At 44.9% G+C, this 17,181-nt stretch overlaps 1 protein-coding gene across 3 annotated transcripts in view; it reads right to left on the bottom strand.

The window, feature by feature from the left end:
• Positions 1-17,181, bottom strand: part of LOC124298880 (uncharacterized) — a 162,488-nt gene that overhangs the window by 119,818 nt on the left and 25,489 nt on the right. For 2 of the 3 annotated variants that reach the window (XM_046751463.1, XM_046751461.1), the window contains one exon: positions 8,101-8,106. The exons of the other annotated variant lie outside the window; for it this stretch is intronic. The gene's annotated coding sequence lies outside the window, so the exon portion shown is untranslated. The remainder of the gene's footprint in view (positions 1-8,100; positions 8,107-17,181) is intronic. 3 annotated transcript variants of the gene reach the window in all.

Below are 17,181 nucleotides of genomic sequence, written 5' to 3'. Positions count from 1 at the left end.
ATCGAGCTCTTTCATCCGGGAGCAGTACTTTCGAAGCTACGGTTTAAAACCGGTCGAGCAGACGTGTAAGGGGAGACTCGACGGTAGTCAACGAATGTATTTCCATTTCCATTATCGAAGGGGGAAATCATACCATTTAAATGTCGCTTTGTCCGAATCGATTTTCGGAGCGAAGCTTTCCAACGCCTTCGAGTTTATCCTCAATTGTATAACGGCGTAAAAGTGGCGCACAGAAAAGTGATTTACCGCGATTTAATTAGGCGGAATGGCGTCATCGGGAACAAGAATCTTTAAGTTTCTTTTTTCCCCTATCTTCGGGAACTTCGTCGCTGTTGGTATCGATGCTGTCTTTGAATCGATTTTGAGTAGCACATAATTTCACGAAGAACAATGTTCTCGTCAAATTTGAAATCGACTTATCTTTCGTACCCTCGAAGACTTTCTCTCGGAATCCTGAACCGCGAAAGCTCCGATAAAATTTCTCCTGGTGGTATACATATCCTGTACAAGGGGTGGCGTGAACGCGAGGACAATTACCACCACTTCCTGCCTCTATCTCATACATTAAAGATACGTCGCGAGAGACGCCGACAATTCTCTCCGCCAAGATTGCGTCATATGTCGCTCTCCGCGGTCTCTCTTTCCCTGGGAGCTATTTGAATTTTGCATTAAACATCAATGCGTATTCCGCATATTTGGCTTTTGCAATTTCACCTTTATTGGATACGGCGCCCACCGAATCTCGGTCGAATATCGCACACACGCGACGAAGAAATCGAGAACCAATAAAATATACAGACGCCTTAAAAATTTTGGCAAAATCACGCGGTTAATGTTTCCTGATTTCCGGCCTATCCGTACGAAACAAGCACATTTACGATATCCATTTTTTTATCGCCAGAATCCAATATTGATTCCGATTCAATATTGTAGGTATTTCTTGATTCGAATGCTTTTATAAACCGCTTATCCACGTTCGATTATATTATTATGCATACCCGTATCGTACTTGGGAATAGCCGCAGACGCTGATTCAACCCGCAAACCTCGTGTCCATTGTTAAACTTGCCAGACGATAATATCGTTCGCTCCGTTTCAACGCTCCTCCCTTCACTTCTATTCGAAACTTTTTAAGCACTCTCTTCACCTTTCGCAGATAAATTTTTTTGCCAATGAATTAATAAAAATCGCCCATCTTTTTTCTCCAATTCACCCATCAAAGCGATAGAATAAAAATAAACCCACGCAATAAATACAAGGTCTGGAAAAAGTGATCGAGTACAATAAATAAAGGGCCGAAAATTTCAACTCATGCAACGATTTGCAGGTATGCACAAGGCGATTCAAATTTCTCAACCGTCCCTCAACGCAGATATGGTATATATAACATCTCGCGTACGCGCAGCTGTCGCGGACTTGATGTCACAAAATTTATTCGTCAAGTTGAAAAGCGACAAAGTTTAGGAGATTACGAGCCATTGAGCAACAAGCTAGACACTGAGTAGTCACGCTCTGCTATTCCGGGTCGGTCTGAACGCGGCTTCGAGAACGACGCGGTGCCAAAAGTAGCATGCTGCAGTACTTAGGCCAATTATTGTATCGCCGTGGCGATATGTAGCCACAGATAGAGGAAAGGAGCAAAAGTAAGGAAACACGCCAGGTATTAATAAACGACGAGACCGAAGCTGTGTCTAAGGTCTTGGCGTGAAATTCTATCGCGCGAGGTTCGCGTAACTTCTTCCCAACATCCGCAGTGCGCAGGTTTCTCGACGGCAGGCTCAAGTCTCGCAACGGACAGACAGGCGGCAAGAGGAAACCTTGTCGCAATTTTCTCGGCAGTAGAATCGACGAAGAAGTAGTATTCAGCCGAGTTCCTCAGCGGGGCGAAAGTCTGCAGCGGCAGGGTGAACGTCTGTATTACAATTTGGCTTGAGGGTGAGACGCCGAGCCGAGGAGCCACTCGACGTCCGTCGACGAGTAAGTGACAGTCCCTTCTTGTTCCACCCGTCTCGGGAAAGTGTGACACTGCCTTTGTTGAACAACGTCAAACAGGTTGAAAACGGTATTAGCGGAACAACAACTCGGGTTCGAGTCTACACGGCATTACAGCGAGTGTACAACCGAAGAGGACGAGGGGCGAAAGGTGAGTGGTAGGGAGGGAGGGAGGGAGGGAGTGTTTAGGGTAGGTGCGGCATAGATCGAGGGGTAGGAAAATTGAATTTATAGCTGGATGTGAAAAGCTAGGGAGACTTTAGGAGGGGGTTTTAATTGAAGTGTCAGTTATTTTCGAAACAATCGGTACTCCGTCGAGTAAACACTTGTTCCGATATTCCCGAGTCCCGAAAGTCACTCCGCGATTCTCGAGTCTCGCCGAAAGCCTTGGAAAGAGAAAAATAGCGCGATTCGACGCTTTACCGTAGACAAACGATCGTCGGGTTTATACTCGTATTTTGATCCAGGCTTGACGCGTCCGCGGCAACAAACTCCATAGACACCGTCGTCGAGATCGAGGGCTGAGGGTAAAACTTGACCAACAAACCAACCCGACCCGTGTTTCCCATGGACCGCGACATCGCGTTAAATCGACAGAGTTGTTTTTCGCCTTTGTCTCTTCAGCTCTTTTGCACCGCGCTTTCAGAGGTGGTTAAGCTCAGGTGACAAACGATAGCCCTGTCCAATTAGCGAGCGGAGCACCTGCAGCGGCGCTGCTGCTTCTGAACTCTCTCGTTCCCGCGTCTAATCCGGTGTTCCTAGTCACTCCCCCGGTTTGCTGCACCCTGCTTTGGCACCTCGCGCCCAGAATGTCACCCGCCACTTTCGTCTCGGTGCATAGAGGAGCGGTGGAGAGGAGACGAGAAGGGAGGAGAAAAGAGTCCGCATGGCTTCCTATGAACGAAACTGGACTCCACTTTGCCGGTGAGCTTTTATACCGCGAGTGCTTCGTCTTGAATGCAGTTCCTTGGCGAACTTGTTCTTTTTCTTTTCCCCACTCTCTCTCTCTCTCTCTCCTTGGAGGAGAGATCTAGAGGTGAAATCCGTCGCTGGTTTTCCTCGCCTACAGCCTCGCGTCTCGGTCCGTTGTGAGGCGAGACCCTGTGCAGGAGCTATTAGCGTGCCAGCGTCAAGAATGCGCGCCGGCAACTCACATCCAACAAAATTAACGCTGACCCAGATTATATTCAGTGGGTATGATGACGATGGAATGCGAAACAACGGGGCATCTGTCACGGGACTCTCATCCGCGTGACTGATGTCCAGGAAAGATATATTCCTGCCACCTAGTTCTTGCATCGCTGCTTCTCGTTCCGACGTGCTTTTCAAACAACTTCCCTCGACCTCTGAAACACTCGGGAATCGCTGCGTAGGAACTTCTGGCTTACGGTCGGACGGAGGAGGACGGCGGGAAAAAGCGTGAAGCATAACCGCCATTAGGCTGGACCGAAATTTGTCGAGGGATTAGGTCGAGGCCTAATCTTGCCGACAAATTCTTGGGCTGCAGGCGCGTCGTTCGCGTATGATTTTTCATGCCTGTGCACGCCACCTTTTTCCGTGATTTTTTTTTTTCTTTTTTATGCCATCTTTTTCTGTTTTCATTTTCAGAAAACGTCAAACGAGAAATACGTTTTCACCGAGAGAGCTCACATCACGCGGTCATATTTGGCTTAGGTTATGGTGCATCGCAGGTACGGAGGAAACTGAATCGATACCCGCCAATCAACCTGAGTGAAGCTTCGTTAATTATTGAATGAGGGAAGGGAAGGAGGAAAATAGAAAATGAAGGAAAAGAACGGTAGTCTAACAGGGGTAGAATTCGAGCTGTCGGAATAAATGGAGGCGGTGCAGCGGGGGCGATTCTTTTTTCGGGGTCAGAAAAATATTGGTTTCTCGTTTATACGCAACGTCTCTTCTTACAGTATGCATACTCCCGATATCATTTACGTGGCTCGATAATCGTATTTCCTGTTATTCGAGTGGAAAATTGAGTAAGATAATATTTACATATAACGTTCTGTATTCCTCCAGCTCTTCTAACTCATCAGTACGAAGACGCATGCGGGTGCCTGTGACGAATATTCCGTGTATAGGTTATCGGTTGAAACAACGAACTGAATAATGCTAAAAATAAGTAGTGCTTGATTCCACTGAATTCGAATAAGAATTTATTGTTTCTCGGTTCGTTTGTTTTACTTTACTTTTTGCCAATCTGTTTGTTTCTTCTGGCTGAGTAAATATAATCATTCGGTATAACAAATAAGCAGTCGTCACACTGCGGGTGAGGAAAGTTGAGTATTATGAAAACAAAAAAAAAAAAAAAAGAAAGAAAAAAAGAAAAGAACAAACAACGTTGACTAATTGCTAAGGTAAACTCGGTGCAGACTTGCGCGAAGGGCGGAAAGGATTCGAATGCGGATTTACTTGGTGTTTGCAGAACCATCCAATTTACTCCAGAGTTTCCTCTTAATCATTGTCCGCGGTCGCTCGACTCCCATCGACTCGAGTCACTGTCGTCTTATTCTTTTATAATTTGCATCTCCTAACTAGAAATGCCAGCGCAGCATCCCTGATAAAACAAGATTCGACTGTCTCGTCGAAGCCTGTACCAGGTAGCGTGGATACGATGGGACTGACTGGTTCGGCACGGTGGAACAGTCTTGAAATACAAAGATCGTAATTGCTCACTCCGACATCCACTTCTGTCCGAGGCAGAGCCAACTTCCTATTTCGTTCCATCCTAGGCTTGTCCGCTCGTTCGTTAATAAGGAAAAAGACTCGGAGAGCGTCGTTTCGATTACGAAACAGAAACGACGGACTGTATGTATGCGGAAACCGGAGAACAGCGATCACGGCTTCATTAAAGCTGCAGCGAGCACTGCCTGATTTTTCTAGGCCCCGTCAACTTTCATTTTACCGCAATTCTCAGCTCCCCGTTCATGTCCGGCGGCTACGAAGGATATTGTAATTCGACAAGGTTTGATTTTTGCGGTTACGCCCTTACGCAATCACCGTAGTAGATCATTTTTTCAATTTTCATCGGGACTAACAAATCGTGTCCACCAGTGCACGCGACCTTTTGCGCGTAATTGAACCGTTATTCAATTGCAACGCTTCTGACCATATTTTCATGTTCTATGCCTGCGTACGATAAAAAACATATACGACCTTATGCCATTAGACAAATGATATTGCACTCATCTCCGAGTTACAGGTTAAACGACGAAGCTTCTGATCTTTGCCAGTAAAGTATCATCAATTTTCCCGAAGATTTTTTAGTAAAGCTGATCAGATGCCATTTTCGAAGCCGGAAAAACGCTTTGTACACCACCGCGTGGGTTGGGACCTTGAATATCTCGACCCGAAAATACGTATGACGCCACCGTTAATCTGGAAGAGAACCAAAACGTCTTTTCAAGGAAAACATCTTCGGATTATTTAGCAAAAACGAAAGCTGTCAGTGTAAAAATTGCCTGCAACATCGCCAAGATTTATACGACTTGTTATGCTCTGAATCTTCGATGAGTTTCGGAGCGGTGATACAGAGGATGCTGTCTATCTAGGTAAATCCAACTTTGAACTTGCCGTATTGAGTAAACACGGAACAAACCTTTCGGCGCCAATATGAAGTACTGAGGCAACAAAGTGACATAAGGTTGTCGTTCGATTTGAGGAAATAAAGTCCGAATTCTCTTTGATATCGAGTGATGAATGTGCCAATGGCTGCAAAGTGATATACTGGCAAGTGTGAGCACGTGAAAACAGGTCCTTTCTCGACCGCTTGAAGGGCGATTCGATTTCCACCTCTGGGCGTTCTTTCCACCAAACTCTACCTTAAATGTAGACTATAACAAGTAATTTTGTTCAGACGAACAAATTCTTTGCGAAGTTTAGCCCTAAGCCCCTTAATTACCCCGACGAACCAGCGGACGATTAATTTATAATTTACTTACAGAACGATATGGCAATAGATTTTAATTACAACTTTTGCATGGACGGATGGTTGGATGGATGATGGGCCGTCGTCACGCTTCCAAATTCGCAAACAACGGAACGGGGAGTATAACCCGGTTGGAATTAGGTTATTGTTGGACTTTGTAAAGACACTTGAACCGTGACGGAGAACTACCTCGGAAAACTTTTACTCTGTGGCCAAAACGCCACTCTGCGACTTTTTCGACCTCTCGCTGTGAAAATCCATTAATTACATAGGCAAAACCCGTAGCCCATCGCTTTCGGTTGCCACATTTTCCTTCAACCATTACAATATTTCTAATGTAACAATAATTGCAGGCGGTCGAAGCTTAAGCTCCGCCAAAGCCGAACGTTCGGGTGATAAGGAGTCAGAACAGCCAAAAAAAAAAAAACAAAAAAAAAAAAAACCGCAACGAAACATTTGACAAATGTGCAAAATTTGCACGCACGCTGTAACTACAGTGCATTTATTTTTACCGTTTTAGAACAAGACACGCATCTTCGATTATCACACGGCGAATAATTAACTCGAGACGATAGAAAAAGTCTCTATTACAGAGAAGCCTTGTCGGTAAAGGACTAAGGTATGGATTATTTATGAGGGTAACTGGAATCAGCGATCCGATTTCGTTTCCGTACAGGCTATAACGGCTCCAGCAAAACGAGATCGATTATAATTATACAGGTAGCGATTTAACGATTCCCCCTGCGCACTTCCTATTAATAAGTCAGCGTACGTTGAACGGCTGTTTCTCTAAACGCATTAAATGCAAATTCAGATGTGCCCAGAGCGATTGTTACCAGACGCGCATGCATATTTCAGTGGGAACGAATCGGCGACGATCGTTTCATCCCGTTTCTCCTTCAAATTTCCGAAGGTACGCGGAATGAGTTCCTCCCGGAATATCATATACGCGCTGGTATGGGGTAATCCTTTCCGCATATATTAGTTTTTGCAAATACACCGAGTTACCCGTAACTCAACCCGACGCCGGCAATAACTTGGGCGAGGATTTTGCGGGGAAAAAGGTAAGGATTAATATCGAACATTCGCGCGTACCATTGTAGACGCCCGGCGTAAATAGGAGGCATAAATCGAATCCGCAGCGCCGGGACGGCCGGCGCCCTGCCGCAGCCTCCGAGGTACTTTGCCCCGGTCATTTTGATAACGAACCTTACGATTCCCCGGCTCAATTCCCATCCGCGGTCATTTGATTTCCACTAAGTGCCACTCCGCGCTCTCTCTCTCTCTCTCTCTCTCTCTATATTTCGTTTTGCTGAAATCACGGTTACTCAAGTACCTACATGCATTACTTATAACCCCGGCGCTGCTTCTTTTACAGCCAGACCCGATGGTATTTCACCTTTTTTTTCGGTGAGCAAATCGCTTCAAGCTTATCCTGCCTATATCGCTGGATTTCAAACATTTTCAACATTTCCTTACAGTCATCGTCGTTTCCCCAAAAGATGGAAAAAGAATCGTCTCCGCCCATTCTCAAAAATTGAAACACCTTTTTCATATGAAATAATATTTATAATTCTATCTAACGTTAATTACGTTCGTCGCGGTAATATTTTGTAGGTCCTATCTGGGTTTATAACACATGCGGTTCCAGTGCCGTTAAATTTTGTTACTTATATGTGTCAAATTTTCTGCTTTGCAGAACCGCTTTGGTAATTGTTATTTTTCTTATTTTTTTTTTCTTGCCAAAAGCTTACCATATATGGCACAGTAAAATTAATCAATCTCTCTTTCTCCCCCTCTGTCTCTCTTTTTCAAAGCCCAGGTGCGTGAGCTTGCAGCGAGTCGGAGGAAAGGAGTTTTCCCTTGGAAACCGAGCAGGAAATCTCTTTAAGCGAGATTTCTCTTGTTCCCGAAGAGTCGGAGGTAGGTATGCGCGTTCGAATTATCATATTCCGGTCCATTGCGTCTCGCCCTACGAGTTATATCTCGCATTTGCAATTCACGATGAGTCTTACTTTGTTACGAACTGTTAAGGCTGGGGAAACTGAATTGATCGAACCGAACTGCGGAGGGTCGGATATTCGACGGTGCTCGTTCCATTCCCGATTCGGGCGAATGGCGACGCCTCGCCTCACTCAATCCGTGACTCGAAACCCAGCTTCACTCACCGATATCTGAAACAGAACACAGATTCGTTGTTAACATCGTTTGGTTGACTTCAGGCGGCGGGCGGTAAGTTTACGCTCATTACACAGCCAAACGTTCCACGATACGCCTTCTCTGTACTTTTGGAACTAACCAATTCTCCGAAACGAACAGCCTTGTTCGTTATTTTATTGACTGTAAACTTCCTTCGTCAAAACAAATCGAAATTCACCAGAAATTCATCCTTTGAACTACGAGCGAAACGGTTATTTTTTTTTTTTATTTATTTTTGTTTCAATTTCTTTTTTTTGTTTCGTTATTTTTTTTTTTTTTTATCGGTCCGCACCTGCTGTCTGTCAATAATTGCCTATTTGCGCGCAAAACGTTGTACGAAGCACAGAGCAATCAAAATTATTCAGCGGAACAATTATACTCGAAATATGTCTGAGAAATCGGAATTGATTGTGTTAAAGTCTTGGCAACGGTGCAGCTTCTGAGCTCAACTGTAATCAATGGTCACTCGCAAGTTCGTATACGATTTCCGTTACTCTTACTAAAAAAAATATATGTTTGTTAATGATTCTTGTAAAGAAGACGAAACACGATTGCTGTATAATACTCTAAAACGGGGGATCCAAATCTATGTGACATTCGGTGGCCGGGTTTCGGTGTTTGGCTGCTTGGCATCGATCTGACCCTCGAGATGCTGCGAGGTACGAGATCATTCTTTATTCAAGGGACGAGCCGCGCTAGCGGAATGTCAAAAATTTAACGGACTAGCGGGTGTTTGATGAGAATCGCGAAAAATGGAAAACATCGAGCAGCGTGGAAAAAAGTAACTATTAACGATTTGCGGAAATGAAAGATCTGCGTGTTGGTTTTAATGTTTATGTATGGACCGTCCCAGGGTAAAATCGCGCACTTCGATCTCTTCGCGAATCAAGCCCAGAAGGAATTCATAACCCTTTTGCATTTAAATGTATAGCGAATGTTTTTAACGCCCTGGAAATATAGGTTCGTGCTTATAGTTACCCCGAGAAAAGCTTTTCCACCTCAGGCTGCGGACGGGACGTAAAATACTTAAGTGCGTCCATAATATAGAGCCCGGAAATGACCACGTCAACCTACGTATGCTGCTACACCATATACTCGCGATCCTCGTCATTCCCCTACACGGAATGAAAAATATTGTAGGTCTTACATCGCTTGTCGTAAATACATGGACAGCACTTTTTTTTTAGTCAAGTCTACAGCAATTGTGGCACGATTTACAAATTCGATAATAAAAGTTGCAAAACCAATATGGAGATCTACCACAATTGATGTGAATTTGATTCCAAAAAAATGCTGTTTATGTATTCACCGCAGAGCATGTGAAATTGACATTACATTTTTTTCCGTGTAGCTGCGTAGCGTTAATCAAATGCTAGCGTGTCCGATTGGCCGGCAATTATTTAACGTTTCTCTGACACTTCTCGGGTGCCAAGAACAAGTAAGGTTCTCGTCTTCCAAAGCCAAAGACTAGGTGATTTTTGCGCACAGCAAAACAGCCTAGCATTAAATTTCGCAACAGGAATACGAATATCACTAAATCTGCAAAAGGTTCGGACGTCTAATTGATGAAGGTGAAAAAATAAATTTTCTAAAATTATGAAAGAAAGAACTGCATGGATTTTACCGGCTGCGTGTTGAATTTCGTAACGATCTGTACCTAACACTTAAAAATTGAAGAAGTTCATCCTTGATGCGGTAATCGCGTGTTTCGCCCGTCATATGGTTATATGTTTGCACGTCAATGTGTACGCAGAATACAAAGTTTGTTGATATTGGGGAAAATAGTGAAAGAAAGTGATAGTTTTTTTCTTCAATAAAAATAAATGTGGTTTTTCCTGACGGTACAAAACTGATGTTCCGACGATATTTCTTCGAGTGAAAAAATTGATTCGTACTTAAGAAAATAAAATCTTGCGAGAAATTTTCTGTAAGGCAGCCTGAAGACTTACAGTATGTAGTTTTAATACTCTCAATGTTCGCTGCTGATTTTCGGCTGGCTGTTAAGCCACGTGCCACTGGGAGTGAGTTTTTATTATTACTCCGTTTTCATCGCGTGGTATCTACACTCTGTTACGCGGCGCTGAACATCTGGTAACAAGTATAAAATCGATCAGGAGTCCGCCAAACGTGAGATAACTGGCCCACAGGCGTTTTTTCTGTGGACGAATAACAATTCTTCCTTGCCAGACTTGATTATCTCTCAAAATTACGATCGGACGCACGCATTTGCACAGCTTCTACCACAGGCTTACAACCAATCATCCGATTCGCTCTGCCTTTCTTATTTATTGCGATAATTGAACCGTACGGACAGCTGCATTGGATTATTTCGTGTGCTAGATAAGAATATTATGTAATACGTGACTAGGGAATGATTTTCAAGTATATCGATCGCGGCTATTATTAATCTGCGACGCAGGAGTTCAGTTTGCACGGTACCCATGCAAAAAGAAATCCGGTCTTGTAATTAGTGGTGACAAATGATTGTACGTACAACGATTTTCTTTGAATCAGGATCCGTCTCAGGGAATAAATTGAGACGACCTGATAAAACGTGGCTTTTAAACCCCGATAGAGGTGCTAAGCGCGATATCGCTTAATCTCTATTAATCCAAACGTTAGGTAGCTCAGCATCAGGTTGAATTCCGTAAGACATCGGACGACGCTGTCTCTGGTGGGCTGGCAGACGGCCATAGAAAGTAAATTCACCCTAAAGCGAAATTAATCTTGGCGTATAAATACACCGTATATCTAAGAGGGCCGCGGGTGCGTCGTACCTGTAATGCCGACTATAAAATTCCCTGTCCTTCGTCTTTCGGCACTGAGATCCGTGCCCAAATCGCGTGTATCTCTTAATTCCGAATCCCGCAGTGTCGGTCGATCTTTCACTGGGCTGACGGCTGCCAAGCCAATCTCCGAGCCGAAGCTTCACCTGCTATTGTTCTCGACTTTGGTACGGCATACCATATTTTACAGACGTATAACAGGCGAGGAATCGGGCGAGGAGAAAATCTTGTTTCCAAAAATTTTCCCTCCTCCCCGAAACGGAGCCCGGGATAAAGAGAGGGGGAAGAAAAAAGAAGCGCAGGAAACCGGAATGATCGCCGTGCCGGGAAGGCCGTATTATTAAAATTCCAGACGCCTTTCCGAATAACGATTCTTCGTCGGGGATGCGAAGCGCCGAGCGACGGACCCGGCAAAACCACGTGAGAACCCGTCGACGCGTCTCGACGCTAAGATGCAACGTTCATCGCGGGTTATAGCGCAGGGATGCTCCCGTTTCCACCCCGGGGATTAATCACGAGGCATTGCAGAGACGCCGGCTCAAAGGGGATACGTCGGCGGGGGTGAGCGTAAGCTGCCCTCCCTCCCCCCTTCACCCCCCCCCCCCCTTTAAACCCACTTTCACCCCCGATACCCACCCTTAGCCGTAACTCACGTTAATGAGCGCATAAACGCCGCATAATTTCAAAGTTTCCGGGAGTTAGGCTTTGCGAGATGTGACGTACACCGTGTATGATTGGATTTAGCTGTATCACGTCAACTCTGCGTTTATTATATCATAACCGTGAGAGTTGAGGGCGGAATGGGGGGGGGGACGGAACGACGGGTGAAAGCATCGGAAATCAGCTCGATTGTTAAAAATTATGTAAAAATGTTGTATACGATACTTTTGTATTGTACTTCGATAAAGGGAAAATTTGGATGAAATTGTCATGTCTATTTTTCTTTTCATTTCTCATTTTCATGTTCATAATAAAAGTGTTGTGATAGAAAGAAATTTTAGCCATTCTTCAAACTTTTGCTCGAATAGGAAAATTTTACAAAACTCGAAAGAATCGTTTAACTTTTTTCTTATACGGAATTATGACACGTGGCATATTTTATGATTATTCTATCTGACGATAAGTTCTTCTAAATTGTTGCTTTTCTAGAATTCGATCAATCTGTTTTCCTATTCGGTTCCTGCTACCCTTTCACAGAGACCTGTAATTATGCTGTTTTCACAGGGTCGTGTCACTCGCTCAATTTGATTCCTCGGGCTCCCAATGCCCGTAAAAATATCCAGAATACAGGATCCGTATTTCTAGGTCAGGAAAATAAACGGGCTGTTCAAGAGTGGTAACAAGGTTTAATTCGTATTACTCCGCGTGCGTCACTATAGTAAAAGCGACTGCAGGTAACGGTTTAATTTTTAAATAGTTGAAATCAAAACCAGATATTGCACTCAGCGTGTCGAGGGACCAGAGATAGAATCGGCTGAGCTGCGCTGACACGTGACGTGACCCTCGTCATTCGAACCAATGATAACCTCCAGCGTGGGATGTGAAATTGGAAATGGTACACTTTTTGCCTGGATTAAAAATGTTTCGCGTTTCGTTGACTCTCAGTTACGAATATAAAAGAAAAAGAGAGAGAGAGAGAGAGAGAGAAAGGGTGATCACGAAACGATCAATAGGACAAATAAATCGCGTGTAGACATGCAATGATGCACCGTATAAAAAATTTTGATACCCTGCATGCGAATAAAATATACTACGTATTATACTATGTGTAAGCTACGAGGGCGTATAATAGCAGTCAGAAAATCTTAATTTTCAACAGCCTAGAAATTATCTTGAATGAAACGTTCTTTCCTCCCCGTTTCTTTCCTCCTACGATGATCCCTCCCGCTTCGCATCACGCCAACCGAAGCCACCGTGAACTTGACAGGGTTGGTTTTACTACGAAAACGTGGAAGCCAAGACGAGCAGCATGGCTTAAATTAACGGTGAGGAAAAAGTTGCGACAGTTTTGACGCGTGAGCTGATTACCTACGGTTAGCTACGGCGACTGTTCTCAAAAATCGTCGATTCCTTCTTCGTTTGATCTAGTTTACTTCATCTTTTCTTCTCATATTTAATACAGAAACTTATTGCGATACTTTTGCGAATGATAGGATCCGGTAGTTGGTGCGAGGTGCGTTTACCACGGTGAATCTTCTTCGGAGAAGTAAGAAAAAGTAGATCTCTGTTGTCCAAGAGATGTATCAAGTAGGTGTAACCCTGAGGGCAAAGTAAATCCTTGGGCTTCCCGCTGTTTTACCTGTTGCTAAACTTCTCTTCACCCCTTGAAAAGTTGGCAGGTTTACGAGCGTAGAAGTATCGCGCGGTTTGTGTATAAAGAGAGGATTTGAAATCGCGAACAAGGCAGTGTTTTAGGCTATACTAGCACCCTCATCCTTAAATTCATAATTAGCGTAATCAAGTGTTTAACGACGACTACAAAATTCCGAGCGGCCTATTCAAGCACTCGCAGTTGGCTGAACGAACCTCGTCATCTAACCAGAATCTTCTTTATATCCGTGTTCAATTTACAGGGATGAGTTTTTTATTTTTTGTTTTTGATTATTCGACTTTTTATTCGATTGCGTTGGCGGTTCTTTTTCGCCTCGATTTGGCTCCGTTTCGACTAGCTTGAACCTATAGCACTTAGATTCACGAGTCCTCGGACTTGGCTGCAAACTTGACGCGAGAAAATTCCACTAGTCAGAAGTTTGGAGTTTCAATGTTTAAAAGAGACTTTTACGGAAGAAAGTTGGTAGAAATTTTTTTGCGGACAGGTTCGCCTCGGGTAGAAAACCGAAACAGAATCAAGTCCGGGTACTTAAATTTCCATGGTCTTCACTTTTCCGCCGGTCATTCGCGTAGCTGATAAATTTCCAAGAACAACAAAGTTTACGGCAACCAAAGTGTACATGAATAAAAATGAAACGACTCGCTGAGAAGATAATATAATAAGAAAGTAAAATAAACAAGAGAAAGTTACTACCTTGATGAATTTTACGAGACAGACGATTTTAGCGTGGCGATTATACACACAGCTGTAGGCTTAAATAACACACAAGTGAGTTGTAACGGCGAGGGTAAAAAAAAAAATGTAGATCTAGATTATTTCCTCGTCGGTTTTCAAGCGGAATTTTAGCAAGGAAAAACGTAACACCGCTCGGATTTACTCTTTCGTTTTATTTTTCTCCCAGGTCCTCTACATACACGCGGCGTCCACGTAGGTGTTAAACTCTAACCGGAAGCAGCGACAACCTTGCACCCTGTAGGACGAAGTCGCGTCGCGGTTCGACTTGTGAGACTTACCGACGACGTGACATGCGGGAATTTTATTTGCTCCGTGGAGAATTTCTGATTGGCAGCTGTTCCATGCGAGTGGAATCCGGAGCGACGCAACCGCGTTATACGTTATACGTTATACGTTATACGTTATACGTTATACCAGAAAATCGTCGTTACACGCGCACCGCAGTCTCCGCGGGATGCATGCAAAGCAAAACGAGCCCCTCGCCGCAACCCTCACCGCCTTTCTTATTCCCCCGAAGCAGTTTCTTCTTATCGTGGCGAAAATTTATCGAGTTCCGGTTCGCGTTACCCGCGAACCAACGGCCGAACCTCGACGCTTTGGCGCTCCGCTGCATGGCGGACACGTTTGCATGTGTCTGAAAGCCAAAGCTTGGGGGCAACGCAGAGACGCTACGATAGGCATGTTCGCGTAATTAAGCCACCAGGGATTTGCATACGATCCGGCGGATAGCAGTCGGTGCCAGTTGCTACTATTCGCAATAAGAAACTTAGGGCTCCACCGTTACGCCTGGCAAGCGGTGTTAATCCGTTTTTGCGATCATCCCCTATCTCGGTGCACCCCCTGACACCCCCGCCCTCACGCCTCGACGGTGTTGTTACACGTGTGCGTCGAGGGTAAGACGTCTCGTGTTCGTTTCTTACCTCGTACACGGCGCGTGTCTGCGTATTTATTCATGTACCTACTTATATTCGAGATTCGGACGCGATCGTGATTATTTTCAAGTCTTTGGAATTTTCGTCGATTACGAAGTTTGGTCTTTTCGCTCGCTTCTCGTTCCCACGTTTCGTCGAAGTCGCGATTTTTCGAGTTCTGTGTTGGATAAAAAAAAGAAAATAAAAACCACCCCGACTGTTAAATCCGTGCCTTTGTCAAGTCAACCACGAACATCTTGAATCCGCAACCAAGCGAATTTTGTCGAGAAAGGTGAAATTCTTGATGTTGAAACGAAGTAGGTACACGTGTTTCGTCGGTGAGTGAAGGGTGCACCGCGTGCACGTCGGCGAGGGATGGAGGTGAATAAAATTCATCCTGGCTTGCGGCGGAAGGGCCGTTGCAACGATGCAAGGCTGAGATAGCCGGGGTGAATCTTGGAGTAAGATAAATGTAAGTTTCGCATGCAGCGGGTTCGAGCTATAGAGCGGAACAAATTAGAAGGAAGAAAAATGGGCGGTGAGTCAGCGGGCGGTAGATAACTGTGGTTAAATTTAACCACCCCTATAATTTGGCTACACGATCCGCACTAATGGTGAGTTGACAAATCGGGAAACCGTATTCTTGACAATCCGTAAAGTAAACGGCTGGGCAATAATTATTACAATAATTTCACCGGGACATCTTACTTTCTAAGTTTGGGGGGAACGGCAAGAATTAGATAAAGCGACTCATTGTCAGTCAGTCGTGTCTCCGCGTCCTTGCTCGACTTTACCGATCAAAAGTTCACCGTTCGTCCATGCATCTTTCGTTTCTGCAACAGCATCCGTCAAAGCCAGATTTTGCCTCGACGTTTTGCGACTCTGCTTCAAGAACGAAACTGTACCTACATACGTACTTCCGATGCTCTCTAACGTCATCGTAAAAACTTCGCGTGCAGGATGATTTTCAATTATTCCTCGCACTGAAATTCGGTCGCTTACAATTTGGCGTCAGCTTCTTTATACCACCGCCAACTTTGGCACCTCAATCCCGGTCCTGCGGCAAGAAACGTCCACGGATCGATAAGGGAGATTGAGAGATAGATTGAGGGAACTAAGGTACGAAATTGGGAAGAAAAGGGACCGCCGCGAGAAGGGCAGTGCAGGTATCAGGAGGGTACCGAGGTATTACGGAAGGAATTGCACCGGGGTTTCGGAGGGCGGCCTAATTCGATCCCATTCCGTGAGTTTCCCCGTGCAGTAAGGCTGGCCTGAAACTGGAAAGAACAAATCGTGTTTGTAGCGGAGAAGAGGCGAGCGGCCGTTGAGCTCGTAAGAACATCGCTGCGAAGGTACGAATTGCGAAACGTTTCCAACGGTGTTGGAATTCCCGAGAAATCAACGTCTGGCATTATTCTGTGGGCGGGGGAGGGGGTGAAACTTGCAGCGATCGCCAGGAAGCCGCCGTCTGTTCTTCTCCGACGCTCCCGTAACTGCCCCGGGTCACGCAAACCCTGTTTCGGTTTCGATCCTGGTTTAGGGTTCGAAGGGATGTTCTTGTTTCTTGGAGGATAAGACCCTTACCCTCCCCCTCCCCCCCGCCCCTCTTCGCCGCGCCGTCACTGCCTCCGTCGGCATACTCGAGTTCCTGCAATTAGTTAATCGGATTCGCCTGCCGCGCACTCGTTACCCGCAATTTTTCTTCCTCTTTATTTCCGATGTAACGAACATTCACCCCGATCAAAGCGTGCGCACGCCTATCAAACCCTCGACGAATTTTCAACGTTGATTGATTTTTCGACGTGTACCTGTCGCTAAAATATACATCCCTTCGATTTTATACTGCTCATTTTTTTTTTCCTCCCTCTCCCCTGCAGGGCAAATACATCCGCAGCCTACCACAACACCGCGCAGGGTATAAAGTATCTACCCTGAACGTGTTCCGGTGGGGTGTGCGCGATTCCGTGAATCCGGATCACTGTCGGGGGTTATTTGTACGATTTCAAGTACAGCCGAGACTAATTCGGCTACGCGAACGACAGCCGGATCGAATTGCTTGAAAGCGAATTCTTTCGAATATATTCACTTACACCCTTCGGGACCGCCTCGCCACCCGAAACACATTCGATTATTCAAATCGGACAAATTTTATTCAAGCCCTGCTTAAAATGTCACTCGAAATCCATTCATATAATAGTACAATTAGGCCTAATTTTACTTAGCGTCAAATCTTATCTTTTAGCGTATAATATCTCACGAATTCCGTTTCGAGATACTGGGCGTGAT

The sequence above is a fragment of the Neodiprion virginianus genome, chromosome 2, assembly GCF_021901495.1.
Source record: "Neodiprion virginianus isolate iyNeoVirg1 chromosome 2, iyNeoVirg1.1, whole genome shotgun sequence".
Taxonomy (NCBI): domain Eukaryota; kingdom Metazoa; phylum Arthropoda; class Insecta; order Hymenoptera; family Diprionidae; genus Neodiprion; species Neodiprion virginianus.
The sequence above is the reverse complement of the archived record's forward strand: the minus strand, read 5'-3'. Positions and strand labels throughout refer to the sequence as shown.